Source organism: Python bivittatus, unplaced genomic scaffold (assembly GCF_059951505.1).
Source record: "Python bivittatus isolate LINGU-HERP-01145 unplaced genomic scaffold, Pbiv_v1 ctg000330_np1212, whole genome shotgun sequence".
Classification (NCBI taxonomy): Eukaryota; Metazoa; Chordata; class Lepidosauria; order Squamata; family Pythonidae; genus Python; species Python bivittatus.
The window spans coordinates 2629676-2651792 of record NW_028277058.1 but is presented as its reverse complement, the minus strand read 5'-3'; the positions used below and the strand labels follow the sequence as shown (position 1 = coordinate 2651792).

The 22117-nt window shown below is 35.6% G+C and overlaps 1 protein-coding gene across 1 annotated transcript in view; it reads right to left on the bottom strand.

The window, feature by feature from the left end:
• TAFA5 (TAFA chemokine like family member 5) overlaps positions 1-22117 on the bottom strand; it is a 321678-nt gene that overhangs the window by 216857 nt on the left and 82704 nt on the right.

Here is a 22117-nt window from a genome sequence, read left to right as displayed (position 1 = left end):
TGTAGTCACTAGGCAAGTTTAACTCAAACTATTATTTTACTCTTATTGCAAGAACAATTCAGTTTGGATCCATATTATATTTACCACTACAGTTCTATAAGTTCTGACTGAAATTTTATTTTAACCAGTTATTATGTTCAATTAAAAGAATAACTCTCTATCTAAACAGGAAATCAGATGGTCGGATGTGTCTATACCTACAAAAGTCAGAATCGTGCAAGCAACAATGTTCCCTGTTATACTTTATGGAAGCAAAAATTGGACTACCAAGAAGCAAGATAGAATATTAACAATTTTGAACCTTGGTGTCAGAGTAGACTCCTGAGAATACTACGGACAGCTAAGAAAAGAAACAAAAGAATCATCAAACCAATCAACCCAGAGTTCTCATTCGAGGGACAAATGACCAGGTTCAAATGATTGTATTTCAGACACATTATCCAAAGATCTAGCTCCTTGGGGAAATCTATAATACTGGGAAATTTGGTAAGAAATAGAAGAAGAGGACAATCAGCAGCAAAGTGGATTGACTCAATTATAGCATTGATGGATGCACCATTGGAAGACCTGAAGGTCCAGGCTAAGGATAGATCTTCCTGGAAAAAAACTATGTGGTTGCTAAAAGTAAACACAAACTTGATTGTTCATAATTAACTGATCAATCTCTACCTAAAACAAATTTTTAAGCAACAGCTAATACAATAGCCTATTTTACAGTATCTAAGGACTTCATCAGTAACAGCATGCATAATCTATATGCTGTTCTCCAGAAGTCACATATTTTAGAACCTCTTTGCAAAGAGTTCTGAATGATGTCTTAATACACTTTGGGCAACTAAATCTGATTGTATGGTAAGCTACTGAGATATTACACACTTATCTCAGAAGATGATAAAATGAAGACATGTTTATTTTTAGAAATGAATGCAAGTATGAAACCATAATGTACACATTTAATTGTACATTGAGCTTTTATTGGCAAAAATTGAAACTTTTTAATGACCCTTGGCTATTAGGCCTAAATATAACATAGTATTAAGAATCGTCATTTGCCATGTTTATGTCATGTCCTCTATCCCCATTTGTTCTAATCTAAAGAAAAGGTGCAGTCTATTTCTAGTTATGCAAAAATGAATCTCAGCAGTTCCCTTTTCAAGGACCTTTAGGATAAGACATGAAGATATGAAAATAACTATCTTCCAAACACACAGTCAACAAGTAAAATTTGTTTCAACATTAAATTATTCCCAGACTTATTCAACTATGCAATGTTACTGGAAAAGCTACAACACATCAATCACTTTAAACCATGGTCTTAACAGCATTGTTAGATTCACAAACAAAATGTTAGCTGTGTCAGATACCTACAATAAATGCACAATGCAGTTTACAGAAAAATGTCCCTTCTTTTACATGATGTAAATATAAATCAATATTGATAAGGTAAATATTATTTGCTTTCAAAATCTGAGGCTTAGTTTTTCTTCTTGTAAAACTAAATTGATGCTCCATTCAGTGTTTTAATGTATATGCCTCCTTAGGACAGTCTATAAATTTCAAATGTAGGAATACCTTTAAAAGACAACTAAATTAATATATTAGATTTAAACACTGGGTATCCCCTACTGATATATCCACTTAAGAGAAAATTTTACCAAAATAAATAATGTATGAAGAACATTTTTCATATTGTGTTATAACTGTTATTATTTTTAACATGAATTAGTTTCTGGGAGATAAAGCAAGGTATTGAAAACATCTGAACATAAATATAAAATTGTAACAAAAATATGCTTAATTCAAATAAAAACAATTGTATTTCATCCCAGTTAGCTATATGAATTAATAATAATATAAATAATAATAATAATATAATGAGTAGCATGTGTAGAATAAGAATGAAGATATTATAGTGGTAAGTTGGATGCTTTTTCTAAGATGTACTAAAAGTTCTTAGAGTCATCATACTCTGCATTTATTGTTTATAAAGATGGGTGTGAACTTTAGTGTGTGTGTGTGTGTATATGTGTGTGTGTGTGTGTGTTTCCACATTTATACACTGGCTATAAAAAACAACTATGTACATATGTATGTGTATATGTGTATACACACACACACGCTTTACTTTCTGGATATGCTGCCTCTATAATATACAATATCATCTTATCCTACACCTGTTCCATCTGAAATATGCTTGTGCTTAATCATATCATAATCATTACTGTACTTGTAAAAGAAATTAAAATCATAAATCAAGAAAAGAATCTTCATTAAATCAATAAAGAAAAAAGTAAGTTTTCAATAAATGAAAGTCTGTGTACAAACAACACATACTTTAAATTATTTGGAAATCATTTGCATCACTTCTAAATCACTACCTTTCCTTTCATCATAATTTCACATTCAACCAAGAAATCCTAAAATTAGGCAGAAAGGCCTTTTCCAATTTTAGAAGAGGAGGAGGAAGCAGCAGCCCTCAGCCCGAGATCTCCGCCTCGCCCTGACCATAGAACATGAGTGCCATCTATTGAAAATGCACTGAATTTGCTTTTAAAAAGAGGGATTATGTGTGTACACACAGAAATACGCACTCACATGCACATATATATTCATATACATATTATTTACTTTTCTGAGTAATGTATTATTACTGTTATAGGAGAACTCCTATCTGTTTACTAAGTAATTGTCCACTTCATCATCCACCAAGAAAGAAATACTGCTGTTTCCAGCTAAGGCATCTATGAACTGCTACCAAATTCCAACATTACTCAAAATAAACCATAAAATGCACTTCGCAGCTTCCCATGACAGCTTTGCCAGTAAAAGTTAAAAAAAAAAAATCTGTCATCAATAGAGAGAGAGAATTCTGGAATTAGAATATATTGGACATCATAAAATATGCACTTCGGAAATATTAACCTCGGAGTCAGCATTTGAAAAAAGGACAAAACCCAGTCTATGCAGGCATGCAGATATAATTACCTTCTTTAAGGAACTGGGAGTGGATTACAAATATAAGAAAACAGCAGATAGCTGTTCCTGCTAATGCCCATAAAGCTTTCAAGAACTGCATCTCGGGTTGGAACTCAGCAAATATCAAGAAAGTCACACAATGAATTTCCAGAGCGAGGCATCAATGTTTCCCGGGTTTAAGCCAGCTAGTAAGCACACTTCCGAAGCAGAGGAAAGGCGAGCAATCGGAGACAGCGATTTTTTTCCCCCTTCTTAGACTGGAAGAGGGGAAGAAGGGGGGTTAACACAAAGTCTCAATCAGCAGCAGTAGCAGCAACATGATCTCCAAAAAGAGAGGACCACGGAGAAGAATGAACCTGGGCTCCATGAATCAGCTTTCTGTTTCCTTGCGAGTTGAGCAGCGTGGGGGAGGGAGGCAGAGAAAGAGGTCGAGAAGAAAGGGAGGCAGACAATCTGGGCAGGATTGCGCAATCGCTCCCCCTACTCGGGTGAGGGCTTTTTTGCCTCCCCCCACCCCCCCACCCCCGCTGCTGTTTCTTCTCCTCAGCGACGGCTTCAGTTCAGCAGCTAGCAGAATGCGGGAGGCGAGCCGGTCTTCTCAGGAAAAGCCCGTGCCCCATTGGCAAGGGGGTGCTGCTGCCACCGCTGTTCCCTGGGGGCTGGTTGGCACAGTCCAGCAAGGCGAGAAGGAAAAGTGGGGCTGCGGGAAGGGTTTTCTAGGGTGGAAGGGAAAAGCGGCTCGCTGTTTCCTGCAACTTCCCTTCGACGCCCGCGTTCTGCTCCGCCCCCGCGAGGCTTCGGGAGCTGGGTGACTCTCCTCCCCAGTTCAAAGCAATTCAATTAATCCTTTCATCGCAGGTGCCAGCTGGCCATAGCAAGGCAGTTCTCGCCGCGCTGCGAAGCTTGGAAGGATGCGGGAGTTCCCTTCTTTCCTGCCCCCTCCGGCTCGCTGCCACCTTTCAGTCTCCCAACCTCGCCGTAAAAGCGGCTGGCTGCTCTGTTTCCTCGCGCGCCTCCCTCTCCACCGCAAACCGTATTTTGGAAAATAAGCAGGCGCACCGCTTTGGCTGGCGTTGCTGCCCGATTAGATAAGACCAGCCGTCCCCCCGTTTTATTTCGCCACCATCCGCCGCCACAGAAATCCGCGCAGTCGACGCTGAGGAGGCTGATGCTACGGGGGAGGGGTCGGGCGACGACCCTTGTAGGAAAGCAGCGTCTGAAGCCTCTCCTTCGCCAAGGCTCTTCGGCTCCAACCAGCGAGTGGCTTGCAAAGCTCTGCTCGATGGGCACACAGGAAGGGCGAGAACTGCAGACGGCTCGGTTTCCCCCGAGCTTCCTTCTCTTCTGGGGGAGTAGCCTGGACTGCTGACTGTAATCTCCCGTCTTGCGGGGGTGCCAGAGCTGCGTGGATGCCTGCAAGCCGGCCGAGGTAGACCCTTACTGTCAATGCCCACAGCTTCAAAGTACCGTTTGTGCCAAGCGACAGAGCCAAGTACCCTCTGGATGGAGGAAGCAGAGAAGCGAGGATCCGATCGTGTTTTTTTTTTTTTTTTTTTTTGCCGGGAGGGGATGGAGGGCGAGCTAGCTACTTCTCTTCCCTCCTGTGGAGAGAGTGGCTGCCTTACTGCCGTCTGCCTGCAAAGGTAGCAAAACTAGAGCCTCCCCACGCTCAAGCCCAACCTCTTATTTAAAGATTACTAACACCATCGAGTAACTTTCCCACAGCCTTGGTCCCCAACACGCTGGGCTTCTTCGGTGTTAATGAGCATGCCGGAGAGGCAGGCGGGCTTGCACGCTGGGCACAAGGAAAACTTCGGCTCCCCGGTTTCCCATCACACTCCTACAGTCAGCTCTCAGGGTAGACAAGGGAAGGTAGCGGGCAGGTGAAGCTGCAACTTGGCTGTCTGAACCCATCTTGAAGGGAAGAGGGTTGAGGCAGTTGGCCAGAGCAACAGGAGAAAAGGCACAAGGCGGCCAAGGTGTCAAACATGGGTCAAGAAGCCCTCGGATCTCCAAGGCCATCTGCATCATTCCTATTTTGACCTGGGTGAGAGTTATCTAAATGGGCAAGACACTGAAGGCTTTTGTTCAGCCGACCTGTAGAAGGCCAAGAGACTGGCTGAAAGGCCAAGAAGTAGTTGCAGGTTTTAAAAATAGCAACAAGCAAGCCACTTTCCAAAGGAAGGAGATGAAAGTATCATAGTTTACAGAATGTAAAACAGATCAGTATGTATATAGCAACAATGCGAATGGTATTAGGAGAATGGCCATTGGGAAACAAATAGACCAAAGACATGGGTAATTAGAAAAATAGAAGCTTTGAAGTCAAATAGGCAAACTCTTCATCATCTTTTGCTATTCAACATGGTTTGGTTTATTCTTACTCTACCATTCCAATTTTCATTACAGTTTATTTCTTCCAAGACTGTCTTTGTGCCATCTGCAGGGCACACCACCTGTTTCTCATAACTACCTTCTGACATCCCAGCAGCTCCCAGGAGAGTTCCTATTGGTGTCTCATCTTCTTATTGTAATTCCTTACGCAGAAAGCTATCTACCTAGAGTAAGTGTCACTAAAATCAATAGCACTTACTTCATTGAAATTAATAGGACTTACTTAACAATTTTTCACCAATCTCATTGCCTAAGCAAAGACTGTAAAAATCGTTGTTATATGTATATATAATACTGTGTACCAAAAGGTGTTGAGGTGTTAGGAACTCTTGAGTTCATGGCCAAACAGAGCGGATGCTTATCCTTTGGGATTATCAGTACAAAAGACAAGACAGGATTTATTTTGTGCAGACTTGGATATGGCTGAGATTTTATTTCAGCAGACATTGCCATATCTTGCTAGTCTGCACAACAGACCAAAAGAGTTAAATCTGAATTGTCTTTTGATGTTATAAATAGAGTGCAGAATTATTCAAGGGTGAGTTTGCAGAGGCATATGGAATACAGGTATCCTATTTTGATACTGTATCTAGCTTTGGAGATTTATCTCTTGTGTAATGTAATTCTTATTCTGCACTTGCTAGTCACATATGGATATTTAAGGGAAACTAAGGCTGAAATTCTATGCACGCTTCTTTGGAAGTTAAACATACATAACTAAAATATGTGGGACCAGCTTATCAGGCTGATTCTTAGGAAGAATGTTCTCTTCAGATATAAACTGGTTTAAAAGTTAATTTCTTGATGCTGTAAAGAAGTTGGGACTACTAGCAGAATTTGATCTTTTTAGAGGAAACATGCTAATAGTAAATCAATAAGATGGTCATGTAAGCCTGACAACAAGTGAATAGATGGGAGGCACTCAAACAGATGTTTGGTCTGTTCAGTTTTAATTTTAATAAATTTATAAGTGAAAATCAAGTTTTTTTCAGTTATGAAAAAGCAGTGTTAGGAGAAAATAACTGACATGCCAGTAAAGGGAAATATATCATTTATAACATGAATTATATATACAATTCATAAGATAAAGGGAAATTTATAATTTCAGTTAACTATTGGTCAGAGCAAAAAAAAAGATATATTGCTATATATATAAAGTTTTTTTTTTTAGAAAACATGGAAGAGTTATTTAACAATACTAGAAAAAACTTGAAATATAACTAAATAACAGAAAAAATACATTTTTTGCAACATATAGAGCAATGGACTAGGAAAATTTAAATACAAAACTGCTTCTACTATAATTAAAATATGTTAATATATTCTATATAGACTATTCATGAGGTAAATAATAATAATTAATAAAATAATTGTTGTTATTATTTTAAATAGCTATGTTGACCAAAAGAAAAGAAAATCCAGTATCTATATTGAGATAGTAGCTTATTAGGTCAATAATATTATGATTATTTCCCCAGGATTTTTCATAGGCTATTGGAGTAAAAATAAAATATTCCTCAAAAAATACAAATAAGTAATATGAAACATAGTAAGTACTAGAAACACTCTTAAAGTATAAAATTAGGGACAAAGATATAAAAAATATGTTTTCACACATGTACAATGAATAAGCATACTTCCATTCTTTCCATGCTGAGTTATATCCTCATTCAGAATGATGACCATACATTCTAGAAAAGCAGATTTTGTCAGAAACTGCTTCTTAAATGGACAATTGATTAAAATATCCAGAGGGATACTTAAGTTTTATGTTAAAAAAAGAAAGAAAAATATTTCTGGCATTTGTTCGGTAGAATTTAAAATACTGCAAGCATATCTAAATATCATGTTCTGGAGTTGATCTTTTCCAAATTTAATTGTTTCTTTATTTACTTGGTGCAAAATTATTTTTCCTTCCCTGAATTTTAAATATTTGTTTTTATCATATTTAGTGATCTACCTAGCAACCTTTTTGTTATGAACAGGAAAGAGTCCTAAGGCACTATAGAGATGAAAGCATTTACTATATTTATTAGCATCATATTATTTTTCTGATTTTTGCAACAGTTTCAAAATGGCACCCTTCAACCTTCTCCCCTACAGGGCACTCAGAGATGACTTTTTTTTTTTTCAAAGTCCAAATTTCACGAGATCTTCAGTTGTAATGACATTGTGATCTTAAGGTTGAAATTGATTTTTCATAGGAGTGGTGAAATGAAAATACAATTTTTTTTTCAAGTTTTCATAATTCACAATTATTTTGTCACCCACATCAGTTACACTTGCAGTATCCAAGCTACCACCAAAATGGAGAATATTTCATTATGTTGTAATCTGGTGTAATCTTTAGTCCCCAAAAGCACCATAATAAATGTGTTACTCTTTAAGATACCCCCAATTTTTTTCCTGGGCCAGATTAATATCGCTGTCCCACTGGAAACTCTGCACATACGGAGTTGCTAAAATAGCTTATATATTGAAATTTAAACAACATTGTTCCTAGCATGAGAATCAAAATGATAAAACATAGAAACCCTGTTATTTCCTGTAGTAGTGGTAGGGATGGAATCAGAAGAATATCTTTTCTTAAACAAAAGAAGACAAATTAAGAATCAAGAGCATAATTGGCTGATTGGTATCGTACTTCCAATATTTATCACTGGTGGGAGAAAGTGAAGATGAGGCAGTCATCTCTTCAGCCAGTGGGGAGAAGAAACAATGGTGGGTTGAGTGGAAGTCCATCTCAACTCCCGAGATAGGCAAATGGAGGAGATCCATGCCAACTACCCAGATCCGTCAGTGATAAGATACTGTTCATATACTGTTCAAATATTCTGCTCTCCTGTGAAACACCTGAAGTAAATCCTTAGATTGAAACAAGAAACCTAGTTTAGCTAATTTCCCTCTATTGCTCCCAGTGGAATAGAGTTAAATAAATAGCTAAAGATGAAAAGCAAAAGCATATACACCATCATGTGGTAAAAATTAGGAGAGTTCAAAACATTGGAAAGATACTTTAGAAAGGAACTCATTGCTCAGAGCACTGAGGCAGCCACGTTGCTTGAAGGCTTAGCACAGCCACTTAGAGCCCCTTTTGTGGTTATTATCTGTGAAATGTCCAGAAAAAAATCTTCCTTGATACTGAGCAGAGCATCAAGGGTCTCAAAATGTGTTCCCCATCCACATCCATTTACAACTACAGTTAATTCTATCAGTGATATAATCTCCAATTCTCAATATTAGCTACTATTCATTCAGTCCGTTCCTTCCATCAGCAGATTGTACGATATATTCTTCTAGCATTTGGTATACTATGTATTTCATCTGAATGTTTCTTTTATAGATTCATAACATTTAAGAATATAAAAAAAGTCTTAGTAGAATGAATGTCTTTACTGTTCTAAATTGAGGACATGTATGCTTGTCTACAATATTGCCACTGTGATTTGAAGTACCATTATGTCACCAGCAAAGTATTAACTCATTAATAATCATATATACATCTAGTGTATAATCTATGTTACTATCAAGAAGAATAAATTTGCAGTGTATGTATTTTCCAATATCACTTGATCTAGATGTATCTGTCTAATATGCCAACATCTCTTTAAATAGAACAGAGTTGAGTAATAATAGCAATAGTGCAGAAACATTAGTCATTAATCACACTCACCCCCCTCTTAAAAAAAAAAAACAATCTCAGTAACTGAAGTCAAGAATCCCTGGAAAAAGCTATGCATAAACAACACTATTGAGATATATCTGTGTCTTCTGTTCATTGTGATTACAGTATGCAAGGACACTTTAAAGCCATCACTGGGTACAATATTGTGTTGGAAGACAAATAAAAGAAAAAATTCTTTATTAATGTGTACTGTTCCCAATTCATATTTTATACCATTGTTAATATTTTCCATATATAAATGTCTTTACATCAGAAAATGTTGTGAACCTGCACCTATCTTGGGTCTTCAAAGCACAAATAAAATGCATCTAGGTAAACAAAATAGATTTTTTCTGTATACCTGCACTACTGTGTACTATCTTTCAGTATAAGGTATTCCAATCCCCAAATGCTGGTCTGAGGTATAAACTATTTGCCTTCAGGAATATAAGGCAGAAGGAATATAAACATGGGGACAAAATAAAATACCAGATAGCAATAACGGAAGTCACCTATTATTCTTGAAAAACGGAAAAAAATGTTATGGAATATTATTGCATTGGAGTTTCTGGAAGACAGGTTTTGTAGTGTATCAAAATGGCCATCATTTATTGATAATATAGAAGGAAAATAATTTGGAACAACAGCAAATAAATACATTGTGCACTGGTAACCACTTTTCCAACATTGTGTCTGCTTCTCACAAACAGGAAGGAGAAAAAAGGCACACATCATGTGAGAAAAACTGCTTAAAGAAAAGGATATTTGGGGAACCATTTTTTTTTTTTATTCATTCATTAAATTTATACAGCCACCCATCTCAAATACATGGCTCTGGGAAGCTAACAATGAATAAAAACAAGATAAAAAAAATCAATCATAACCAAAAAAAAACCCATATTGTATACAACAACCAAGATAAAACCAGCCAACACAATCAACATAACTATGGTATGGGCTCAACCACACACCCAGGGCCCCAGGCTTGGTAACAGAACCAAGTCTTCACAGCTCTAGAGAAAGCAGGTAGGGTCAGAGCAGGTCTAAGCTCCAGGGGAATGATGTTTCAGAGGGCAGGCACCATGACAGAAAAGGTTTTCTTCTTGGGTCTCACCAGATGACACTCCCTAACAGATGGGTACTGGACATGCCTCTCCTGCCAGATCTAATGGGACAGGGAGAGATGGCTCTGCAGTTAACATAATACAGAAGAAATTACTTTTCAGTTACATTACAAACTGGAATGCCTATGCAATTCTGAATTAGTACTAATTATGTTTATCAGCAAGCTTTATAGAACATAGTTTAAAAACTTTGATCTCACAGACTAGATATTACTTGTAATAGAGCTTCTTTGGTGCATCAGGATATAATGAACTGCCAGCAATTCCAGCAAAATTATGTAGAGATAATTTTCATCTAAAGACTGTTAAGTAAACACTCTTGCAAAATGAGAATAACTTTCTCCACTATGACCTTCCAATATCAGCTTCCCCCTCTACAAGCTATTCTGAGTTACCATCATGTAATTATATACAACACTTAACAATGAGAGACCCAGCTAGCACATTGTTATTTGAGGTAACTTAGTTTCATTTCTTCTCCACCCCTCACGTGTATCGTTTTCATTACAGTTTGATAAGGTATCTTCTTAATATATAGATTCATCTCTCTTAAACCTAACAATTTAAAATTAAGGAAAATGTAGTGGCATACATATTCCCTAAGCTTCCTACATTACATGGATACAAAGGTATTTAACAGGTTATTTAAGCAGTGGGTTTGGGCTAGAATATTTGAAAAACAAACATCATCATGCAATACAGTATGTATAACATCATGTAGTATAATTAAGGCTAAAGCAGCATAGATTAAGTAGTAGCACAGAACAGATCACTTTCATTTAAAATATGAAACTCCCTTGGGATTCATTTCATAGGACAGAACATGTCTTAATTCGGTCAATGACCAGCAGAAGGGATTCATTTCATACCAACATACAGAGAGATATAAATATCCTAATATGTTTTTCTCATTTTATACCAAGATCAGTGTTTCCATCTTTCCTATTGCTGTAAAGTGTTCATCAGTTAAAGATTAAAACAAAATAAATAAACAATTTGCCGTTATAAACCTTAGTGGCTTTTGTAACAACTAAGATTGTTCTAATGGATACTTCATCTGATAAATCCTGTACTGTATTACTAGTGGAATTGTCTCCATCCATACATAAGTAACTATGTATGGTTATCAGCAATTGGTAGTCTTTTAAAAATCCTCATATTTTGTGTAACCATAAATTACAACTAGTGCTTGCTTTTACATGTACATAACAGGGGTTTCCTGGGTAGCTTATAGAGCAAAGCTCGAAGTATTACAATACATAACTGATAAATAAATAAACAAATAACTAAAACACAGAAAATAGCAACAATGACAAAACTCATTTAATTTAAAAAATAATAAATCAATTAGCAGCCCATATTAAGAGAGAAAGAAAAAGCCCAGGTTTCATTTAAAATGCATACACATTTAAAAATTTAAAAGCCCTGACTTCCGGGGAAGATGGCCAGCTGAAGATGACTCCATGAAAAAGCAGAGCTGATGTTTGCGGACTTGGTTAAGGAGATGGTTAGCAGATTGGCTCCTATGATCCTCTCCGGATAAAAGAGAGAGATGTGAGATCACCCACAGTGTTTCTTCTTATGGACCACAAGACAGTGATCTCTGGTGGTGGTGGAGGACCTGGAGATGGGGGAGTTTGCCATATTTGCTCCAGCCACAGATGGAGCCTTTCAAAGGACACTAAGTTCGTGCACTTCCCTTGCTACTACCTTCAGAAATTGCTTATTAACAGCTTTAATGAAGTTAGACATCTTCAAAGGGACAAGGCTGAAAACACCCAGTGAGAAGTACCTTCAAACCTTAATACAAGGTAATGAAGTTGTATTTTTTATGACTTTAAGAATTTATCTTAAACGGCGAAAAACAAGACAAGATTCTGGCTACAGAAAGTTTTAAAAAGCTCAAGGGTTCAGAAAACAGTTGAACTTTGAATATTAAGACTATGTAATTATTTTTAAAGAATAAATGCATGTTTGTGGGAAATAAATTATCATGGCATTTAGAGATATCTCCAAGAACTGACAACTACAGAGTTACTTCCTGCACAATGCTCCCTCCCTGCTTCTCTTGCCACCCCTCTGAACCCTAGCAGCCAAAGATTTCTTGCCAGGTCAGAGGAACAGATGTGCCCATCGATGCCCAATAAGAATGGGGCAGAACTAATGGACTGTGTCAAGACTCTGAATCATTTATGGCAGCTATGTGGTGTCTTTTTGGGAACAGTCTGTCTTCAGAACAAGATGTTATAGAACAAGATATACAACAAATTCCATTTGAGAATAACATGAATGAAACTCTGGATAAGAACTTGCCATCAGATGCAAAAAGAAAATAGTATAAGGTTTTAAAAATTATGAAGGAAATAAAAAGACAACCCCAGAGAGTAATGGGAATAATTCTTTTTCATTGGATTTACAAAAGAGATTGCTTAAAGAATAGAAGAAATTTGAAATAAGGATCAACAATTATTGGAATGGATTACAGAAAAAGATTGTTCTGTATATACAAAAAAAGGAATATAAAATTAACTTATTTCACCAGGGTTAAATTGGGGCATGTTGTTACCCTGGGTGATTCTTTTTGGATTTACTGATATTTTGACTGGAAAAATGTGGAATACTAGATTTGCTTATTTTGTCTTTAAATTCTTTTCTGTATCCTAACTGTTTATTATCTAAATGCTTAGTATCTAATTGTGTGTGTGTGTGTGTGTGTGTGTGTGTGTTTTAAGGAGAAACTAGCTCTTTTTGTTAGGTTAAATTTTAGGTTTTTGTTTTGTATTGTTTTGGTATTACGATGCTGGAATTACTTTATATTTGTGAATAGTTTAGAGTTGAGATATGAAATTTTATTTGAGTGAGATAAGCTGTTATCTCTGGAATGGTTGGCATTTGGAATGAGTTGTGTATTGGAGTTTGTTGCTTTTTTAAAGGAGAAATTGTCTCTTTTTATTATGTTAAACTTTAGGTTTGGTTTGCTTATACTGTTTATGCCTTTTAAATGGGATTTTGCTTACAGTTAAGTTAAGGCATGGAAAGTTGAGTTTTATATTTGTTAATTAATTTTAATATTTTAGAGCTCTGTTTGGACTTTTTGCTGATAATTGGATAAGATTTTTATTTGATATTTACAAGATACTTATTTGATTTGTTTATTACTAATGAGTTATGGGATGAAGAATTTTATATTTCTTAATTAAGAAGGGTGAAATTATGAAATTGTTTATTACTTGTGATGAGGGTGGGAAGTCACTTTCTTAATAGGGGAATATTTTTTGTATTCTTTTTTTTCTTTTCTTTTTTTCTTTTACTTTGTATTATCTTTTATTGTTCTTTTTAAAATCTTAATAAAATAATTTAAAAAATTAAAAACCCTTTATTGTTGCATTATCAAATCCTGCATGTTTCTACAAACATAGCCTAGTACAGTACCTTGATAATTTCTACTGCTTGTTTTTAGGCACCTGATCTATCAAATTTCAATCAATCGTGCTACATATTTGCTTCTGAATGTCCATACTGGGAAATGGCTAATTTAATGTTTATTCTAGTTATGATAAAATTCACCAATTTATTTGATGTAGACATTCAAAGATATCCCTAACATCTCTATAACTTTTAATCCTGAATTTTATTCAAGACCAATAAGCCATTTCACCCATAAGCCATTTCTTTAATGTAAGCATACACAATTGGTATCTGTTTTCTGGACATACCATAAGTAGTAAGGTGTTTATCAGTAACATCATATCTAGGTAAGTGGATGAGTTCAGTATCTTAGCTTCTGAATCTCTGACTATGAGAAATTACACTAGTTTACCTTACAATAAAGAAGTTCTTTTTACCTTTTCAGCAGGGCATCTGGTAACACTTCCTTGGTTATGATGGATATTATAAACAGATATTTATAAATGAACAGGTGAACTAGTGTGACTACATACACTTGCCCAAAGAAACTAGATAATTTTGATTCAGGATAATTCATTCATTTATTCATAATTTAGATATATAAGGCCGCCCAACTCACAGTAATTCTGGGTGGCATACAGATCAAAAATAAAAATCCTATGCATTGAATTATTTAAAAAAAAAAAAAAAAGATTACCATAGCCAGTGGAACAGACAGAGCATAGACATACTAAACATAATCCAGTTCAGGTTTCAGTTCAAGCACCCCAACCTAAACCAGAGTCTGGAGAAAATACCACTCTTTCAAGACTCATTTAAATGATAGCAGTGTTAGGGCTGTTTGAACTTTCAAGTGGATGCTATTCTAGAGGGCAGATGCTGCAATAGTGAAGAGACACTCCCTAGGTCCCATCAGATGGCATTGCTTAATAGAAGGAGCACTGTTGGACCTTACAAGATGAGCAAAAACAATGGGACAAAGGACATGCCTTTGATAGCCAGGCCCTCTGCTATAAAGGGCTTTATGGGAGACAATCAGCATCTTGAATTACACTCAGAAACTCACTGGTAATCAGTGCAGCTTGAATAGCAGAAATCTTATCTTGGTTTACTGAGGAATACCTGTAATTGCTCACACCATTGCATCCTGGACCAGCTCTAGTTTCTGAGTGACCTTCAATGACAGGCCTATGTACAGTATACGTAACAATGCACAGGTGAGATGATAAAGGCATGAGTGACTATGAGAAGGGGATGTCCATCCAGAATGGCCATAATTAGCACACCAGATGGATCTGAATAAAGGCCCTTGAGCAGGAGCTATGAATCATTTGCACATGAGTTCTGTGTGGGGAAGTGCAATCTCATTCAGAATTGAAGAAGAAAACCTGTGGTGCCGGAATAACCATGAACCCAAAGCTACCTGACCTTGTCAGAGTTGAGCTTAAGTCTATTCTCTCCATTCAGATACCAGCAGTCTCCAGGCACCAAGACAAGATCTTGACAGTATCACTTGCTCTTCCCCTCTTCCCTTTTTCTATTTTCCAGCAGATTAAATTTATGCTAAATTTTCTCATACAAAAATTTATATTTGCATCATTTACATGCATTCTGTTCAATATGCTAGTTAAAGAGCTTTCTGAGAATCAGTGTACCCAAATTTATAAATGGCTTGTTCAAAATTTATTCATATTCTGTTTGCATTGCCATCTATTGCTTTATGAATGAATATAGGACATGAAGTAAGAATTTGCTTGACCTAAAATGTCAAATAACTTCTTTATTTGAACATAAGCAATATCCCAGAAGATACATTTTTCTTCCTTGAATTATCTGCTTTGTTTCATTCTATTCATGGTACAAAAATTGTTCCTCTATAGATTGTTCTTGCCTTTGAGTGAAATTGTTTTTCATGCATGCAGATTAAATATAATTTAAGAAAATGACTGGTATAAACATTGAGAGTACTTTAACTTCATACGGTGTCCACTTCTATAGAGCAAGAGATATGTGGAATATTGAAGTCAGCCGAAGACTGACAATATGCTTAAAAACTGGCTTGACATTATTAGAATGGAATATTCTTCTCATACAGACATACACAGATACACACATGCATACATGCATACAGACACCTAAACACCCCCCAATACAATAGAAGAAATTAGTATTACAGTAATTAAGAACTACATAAATATGTAAAGTAATGATTTTTAAAAAATTTATCTGCAGACAAGCCAATACAAATCAATATGTGTGAATCTGAAATAATTAAACTGCAAAATATACCAATAAACTATTGTTAGATATCAGAAGCACTATATCTTGAAATTATAATTATTACTCTGTATAAAGATTTTGAGATTAGCACTATGTTTATGCAATTGAGAACAGGATATTGCTCTTTAAATAGATTAGTACTATATGAAACTATGTATTCATAATTAAAATGCATTATAATATAAAGTTTAAACAATTCTTCCCATATCTTCCTGACTTCCATGCCGATTGAAAAGCAGTGTTTATTCTGATGATTTCTGTGCACAATACAAAACAATTGTATTGATAGAATTACAATTCTATCCTGTCCATATTCAATATCTGGGATAGCTTACCATGAATATAAATAATTCATGCATGTGGATAGGTTACAAATATAGAAGAATGTAATTCAAGACATCTCGATTAAACCAACCATATAGATATGAGACCTTTTATTTATTTCTGTTCCTGTGATACACCCTCTTTTAAAACTGATTATTGAACAGTATGTAATAACCCTATTCTAATGTTGACTCTGTTAGAATTCTAAAAAGACATATCAGTATAGGATTTAGCTTTTTTTTTTTTAAGTTAAAGTATGTGTTCAAAAGAAAAGCTAACCAAAAGAGAAGAAGAAAAACAGAATGGTTTGAATTGTTTCAGTGTCAATCAATTTTACAATGGGATAAATTTACTAAACTGGTATTATAGCAGCACAGTTACCTCTCATTGTAACCTGTTTATATAATAATTTACTTATTTGTCTACTTGATTTACAAAAACTCATAGAATGTAAGAGTTAAAAGGGTTTTTGGAAATCAGCTTGTTTATCACTCTACCTAGTGTAGGAATCTACTACTACACCACCCCTGATAGATGAACATTTATTTCTTTCATCAATTTTGTGGCCACCCAACTCCACAGTGAATCTGGGTGGCTTACAGATAAAAAAGTTAAAGGAAAACAAAATATATCAGGAAGAAAAAGAAGACAGCAGACCACACACCAAAAAACCCCCAAAACCAAGCAGCCAATAACAACCAAAAGACTCAACCCCCATCCTAGCGCAGGGCCTCATCTAGGTTCCATTTAAACACCTTTAGTCTATCATTTACCAATGCAGTCTGTTCTATTGTTGAACAGCTCTTACCATTAAGAAATTTTTCCTGATGTCTAACCAAAATCGACTTCCCTACAATTGAAACTTACAATTTTGTCTCCTTTCTGTAACAGCCCTTCAGATAGCCTAAAAACAGCTAATCATGTCTTCATGAAAAAATATAGCCTCTTCTTCACAGAAAGAGTATAGGACAAATATATCTCCCTAGGGAATGCATTGAGTAATGTGGAATTTGTGCAGGAGAAGAGCTGTTCCTTGTGCTCAATAATTGGGCCTCTGAAAATGAAGACATCTTCAAAACAATCTTTCCTGAATATCTTAATGTAAAGACAATCTGTAGCAGACTCTCAGAGTGAAGCCCTAAGTGCTTACAATCAGCACCTTCAATTTTGTCCAGGAATCAGCTTCATGCAGGCTTCATGTGAACCTGTTATTCTACATAATTTATCAGATTGTACATCAACTGGAGTTTTCAGATGGTTTCAATAGCACACGAAGTACAAAAACAATAAAAATTGTTAAAAGCACAATGTAGCTAAGCATGGACTGATAACTTGCCAAATCAAATACAAACGCATCAATGGTACACTAGCCACAAATACATATTAAATGTAAAGCCAATGCCCAGGAATCCAAAAAAGGCTAAATCCCAATTTCTCAGTCTGGTTATTAAATGTATGTAGTTTTCAAGGGAACTGATTGTTTCCTTAGAATTATATGCTAAAAAATTAAATAGAGCTAGATACCATTATCATACAAATGACATTCAAAGCTCCAGAAAACTTCTAGTCTTCTGCAGATGACTAGAAGAGCATATGAAACAAGAGATACCTCTGTTCCAAACTGTAATCCTCAGAACCATGTTTCAGAATCAGCCTAACAGAAAGAACCTGAACCATTTAAACAGTACTGCCAAGATCCAGAAGAATACCTTGGCTGATGGTATCAAAAGCAGCTGAGAGATCCAGGAGAACCAGCCACAACATGCAGTTCTTGGCATAGATCTAATCCTGGCTGAAACCCAATAGAAATGGATCCAGATAATAATTGGTTGATATTCCCTCAACTGAATAATTAAAAAGTTTAAACCATTACGATAGCTTGAATTTGATGATGCATACTATAATTGCCAGATTTAAGAGGACTCTGGCCAAGAGTGTCCATTTTTTTTCTTCATTTTCTCAATGCTCACTGGCAAAGTTCCCTGTAAATCATGTGGGAGATGGGTGGAAAGCCAAATATAAACCTGCCTTCTCTGAATTCCATCTCTTATGGTGATGGAAACTGTTCTCCTAGTAATGGAATGGGGGAGAGTAGAAAAGACAGAGCTCAAAACAGTATGCAATGCCTTCAACTCACCAATTCTCTGATTCCTTGTAGAGAAAAGCTGGAGAAAAAAATCAGGAATATACTAGAGCACACCTATATGGGTGACAGATTTTTTCTAAAAAGAAATGGCTGTCAGAAGAATTTAGTTTGCTCCAGTTCTGATCTGAGTGTGTCCACTGAGCACTTATTCTCAGTTGAATAAAAGCAGGACAGTTACACAAATTTATAGTTTATATATCATGCAATTTGCTCCAAGTTATTCAGAATTTCCTCTCTAAGTTAATTATTTCAGAATCTCTCTTTCAGTGTTTTTAGTTGTCTCCAGCCTATTGACCCTAGATTACCTTCACATGACTTATTTTATTGAAATAAATACTTATTATTTATGCTTATTTCATTTTACAAAAAACTATACTTTGTTGAATTATACTGTATGAACTATTTTCTTTGTCATGTGCTTTCTCCAATCCTGAGCATATATAGCATACGAAGACTGTTTTACTACCATAGCAGCATTTTCTTCTCTCCTTCCCCCATTTATACTAGGATTGCTCTATAAATTTCCTAAATAAAGAGATAATTTTTTTTTCCATGAAAACATTTGGACTAAAAATTACCCAGGTGGCCTTTCTCATTCCAACACATGAAACTGTGGAAATCCATTTCCAATTGATTTGAAAACACTATTCTACATCATTCTGTGGAGACACACAAAACAGCATTCTAAAAATAAACGTAACTACATCCTATCATGGACAAATCTATTTGAGCACAAACACACTGCTATGGAAAAATGTCCATTGCAAAACCTCGCCCAAGGCAATTTGATCAGTCATAGTAAGATATATTTATTTCTAGGTACTCCAACATCAGATCACTTGAACAATGAAACAAATAATATGAAATCACTAAGGAAAAATATTAACTGAGTCAATAGAATATGTACAACATATTACCAGATTATTCTCACTCATATATGCATGTTACAAGACTGTGGATGCTTCAAAATGATTTGGTAGAGGTCCATTCATACAGAAGTGCATTCATTCATTTAATCATTCCTTAAAACTTCATTTAAGAAATTGAAGAAATCAGAAACATCAAAAAGTACTTCAGTTCTTTGCAGGTACATTTGCAAGTGCTCACTTAATGTGCAAACTGAAATGTCAGGAATTAGCTTTTCCAAACTGATGCAGTTCAGTTATGCTGGACTACCATTCATGTAACCGCTAATACAGTATAAAATCAAGATGATTCTCTAGAGGTGAGAAATCTGGTAATCATGAATCATATGTCATGTAGCAACAGACATATTCTTTTCACTGCTGCTTTAGCAAAATGGAAAAGCCATCTCCCATGGTCATATAATATATTCTTCTAGACCAAATAAAAGTAAAACAAGCAAAAGCAAGGAAACAACAACAACAAAAATATATATATATACTACTACAGGCACCTGTATTGCAATAACAATCTATCATTTCAGCACCACAGAGAGACATGTTTGCAGCAATGCTGCAACATCTTTTCTGTTAGGTTGACCCTAAACACATTTATCAGGAATTATATTTGGTATTTCAATCTAGAAAGCAAAGTTAGCTTCTCAAGCAGAAGATGAGCTGCTATAAAAAGAAATAAGGAGACACAAGACCTGAAACCTGTGTTCATAAATGAAAATGTGTTTTAAAAGGCAATAATTCCACATATATAAAAATGGTCTTTTGAGGACTATGAATAAAAGGTATAAAAAGAAAGACTACAATGGAAACACAACACTATTTTTTTTTTCATTTAAAACATTGACATGAATTCCTCAAAATTCTAATATCAGCATTTCTAAACTTCATTGAAGATAGTAGTAAAGATAATTTCAACTTAAGGTATATTATCTCAGTTAATGAGAATGTTCTCTTTGCTAATAATGATAAAGAAAAAGAAATGTATAGAGCCAATAAGAGAAGAATTTAAAAAATAATACTTCAAATAACATGGATGGTTATACATCAGAACAAAGTCTAAGTAAGATGCAGGACATTTTAAAAGCGCTATGATTTTATGTGCAAGAATCTAAACTGAAAAAAGCAAATAAATCATCTCAATTCCTAGACCTAATGAAAAGGCCTAGAATGTCAAATGGGCTGATTAATCCGTCATTGATGGCTGAAGTGAAACCCTATGGTCAGTAAAAGCCTTCTCCTTCTAAATACTCAAGCATCTTGTGGGAAATATATATAAAAAAAATACTTACATTTTTCTAAATTCTTATGGCAAAAGAAAATGTGTGCTTCTAAACTAGCCTTCCTAGCCTGGGGATCTTCAAAGTACTATTGAAAGAATTCCCTCCTTGTATTCCCCATGCTGACTAGAAAATCTGGAGTTGGAGTCCAAAAGCACTTTGCTTCAAACAGTAAGATTTTAAAAAGGGCATCACAGATAAAACACCAAGTACTTCGCTCTTAGTAAATGCTGAAATACATTTTTTTTAATTTAACCAATATTAAATAAATTATATTGCCAGAATAAAGTTCTGAATTATATTTTTCTCATTAAAAATATAATAAAATACATTTTTCTGCATTGATTTATTTGCGTTATGTTGTCTTCTTTTAGTGAGTTATCTTGCTTACAAATAGACAAGGTCTAGAGCCCCTTTACGTGCTCCAAGGAGAGACGGTTATATACTTACCTGCCACCAATGATTGAGAGAGACCAGTTCTCTACCCTCTTAGCTGGGCCATGCAGCCTTCTCCATCTTGATGCAGTCCTTAACCAGGACCTTCTCTCCACCCTCCCCTCCTAGCATTGAAGATGTTACCTATCCAGGTAACGAAATGTCTGCAAGAGAACCACCAAGCTCAGAGAACCCCAAGGACTCCACAGTATCTTAAGTTTTCTGCACCTTCTCACTACTGCCGTGGATTTCCCAATTGACCAAAATGCAAATAGTGTACTTCTCAAAAGTTGTGATGGTGGTGTTTTGTTCATTAGCAAAATCTAGTAAGAATGGGTTAAAGTGAGAAGAAAAGATAGAGTATCACATAGGTAGCCGCTTTAAATGGATCAGCAATGAAGGCTGTCAGCTATTGGGAATGCTTTTGGCTCTCCCCAGCCTGTCCTTCCCAGGGGTCTCTTGCCCCTTGGATCATTTTTGATACTTCAAGGGAAACTTTCTCACATTGCATCACATTGACAAGGTTACAGACTTTATCATTCCTTTACACAATGCAGAGCAAAATAAGATTCCCAATTTGTTTAGGGGTCATATGCTTCTTTTATTTTTATGCCATATCTTTAACTCCATCCTGCGCTTTTTTCTCCTCCAATTTCTAACAATTTATTACTCCATTTCTATGAACAAGCCTTTCTGATTCAGGGATCCTAACAATCTTTAAAAATCAATTAGAAACACAGAAAAGTGGATGTTTATTACCCTGAAACGAAGAAGAAGAAAAAAAAATCTCTTCTTCAACAATTAAAACATCAGCATCTGAGAGTACATAGGTTAGGCCAGGCATTCCAAAACTCCTAAACAATCACACCCCCAATTTCAATCATCAGTGTTTTTATCTAATTACTGTATCTGACTCCTCTTCTACAACGTATAGGAAGAAAAAGTTGAGTTTCTCTGTAGGTTCCACTTCCATGATCAAATGGCCAACTGCTCTCTTCTAAAAAGATTAAATCTCTCCAAGAAGTCCTGAATATAGAATTGTTATATTGTGTATCCTTGGCTTAGAAAAAAACTGAAAAATATATACTATCATCTAGCTAGAGACATGATAAAAATGTCCTTCAGTTAATACAAAGCTTTTCAACTCCATGGTCCTAACAGCATCAGAA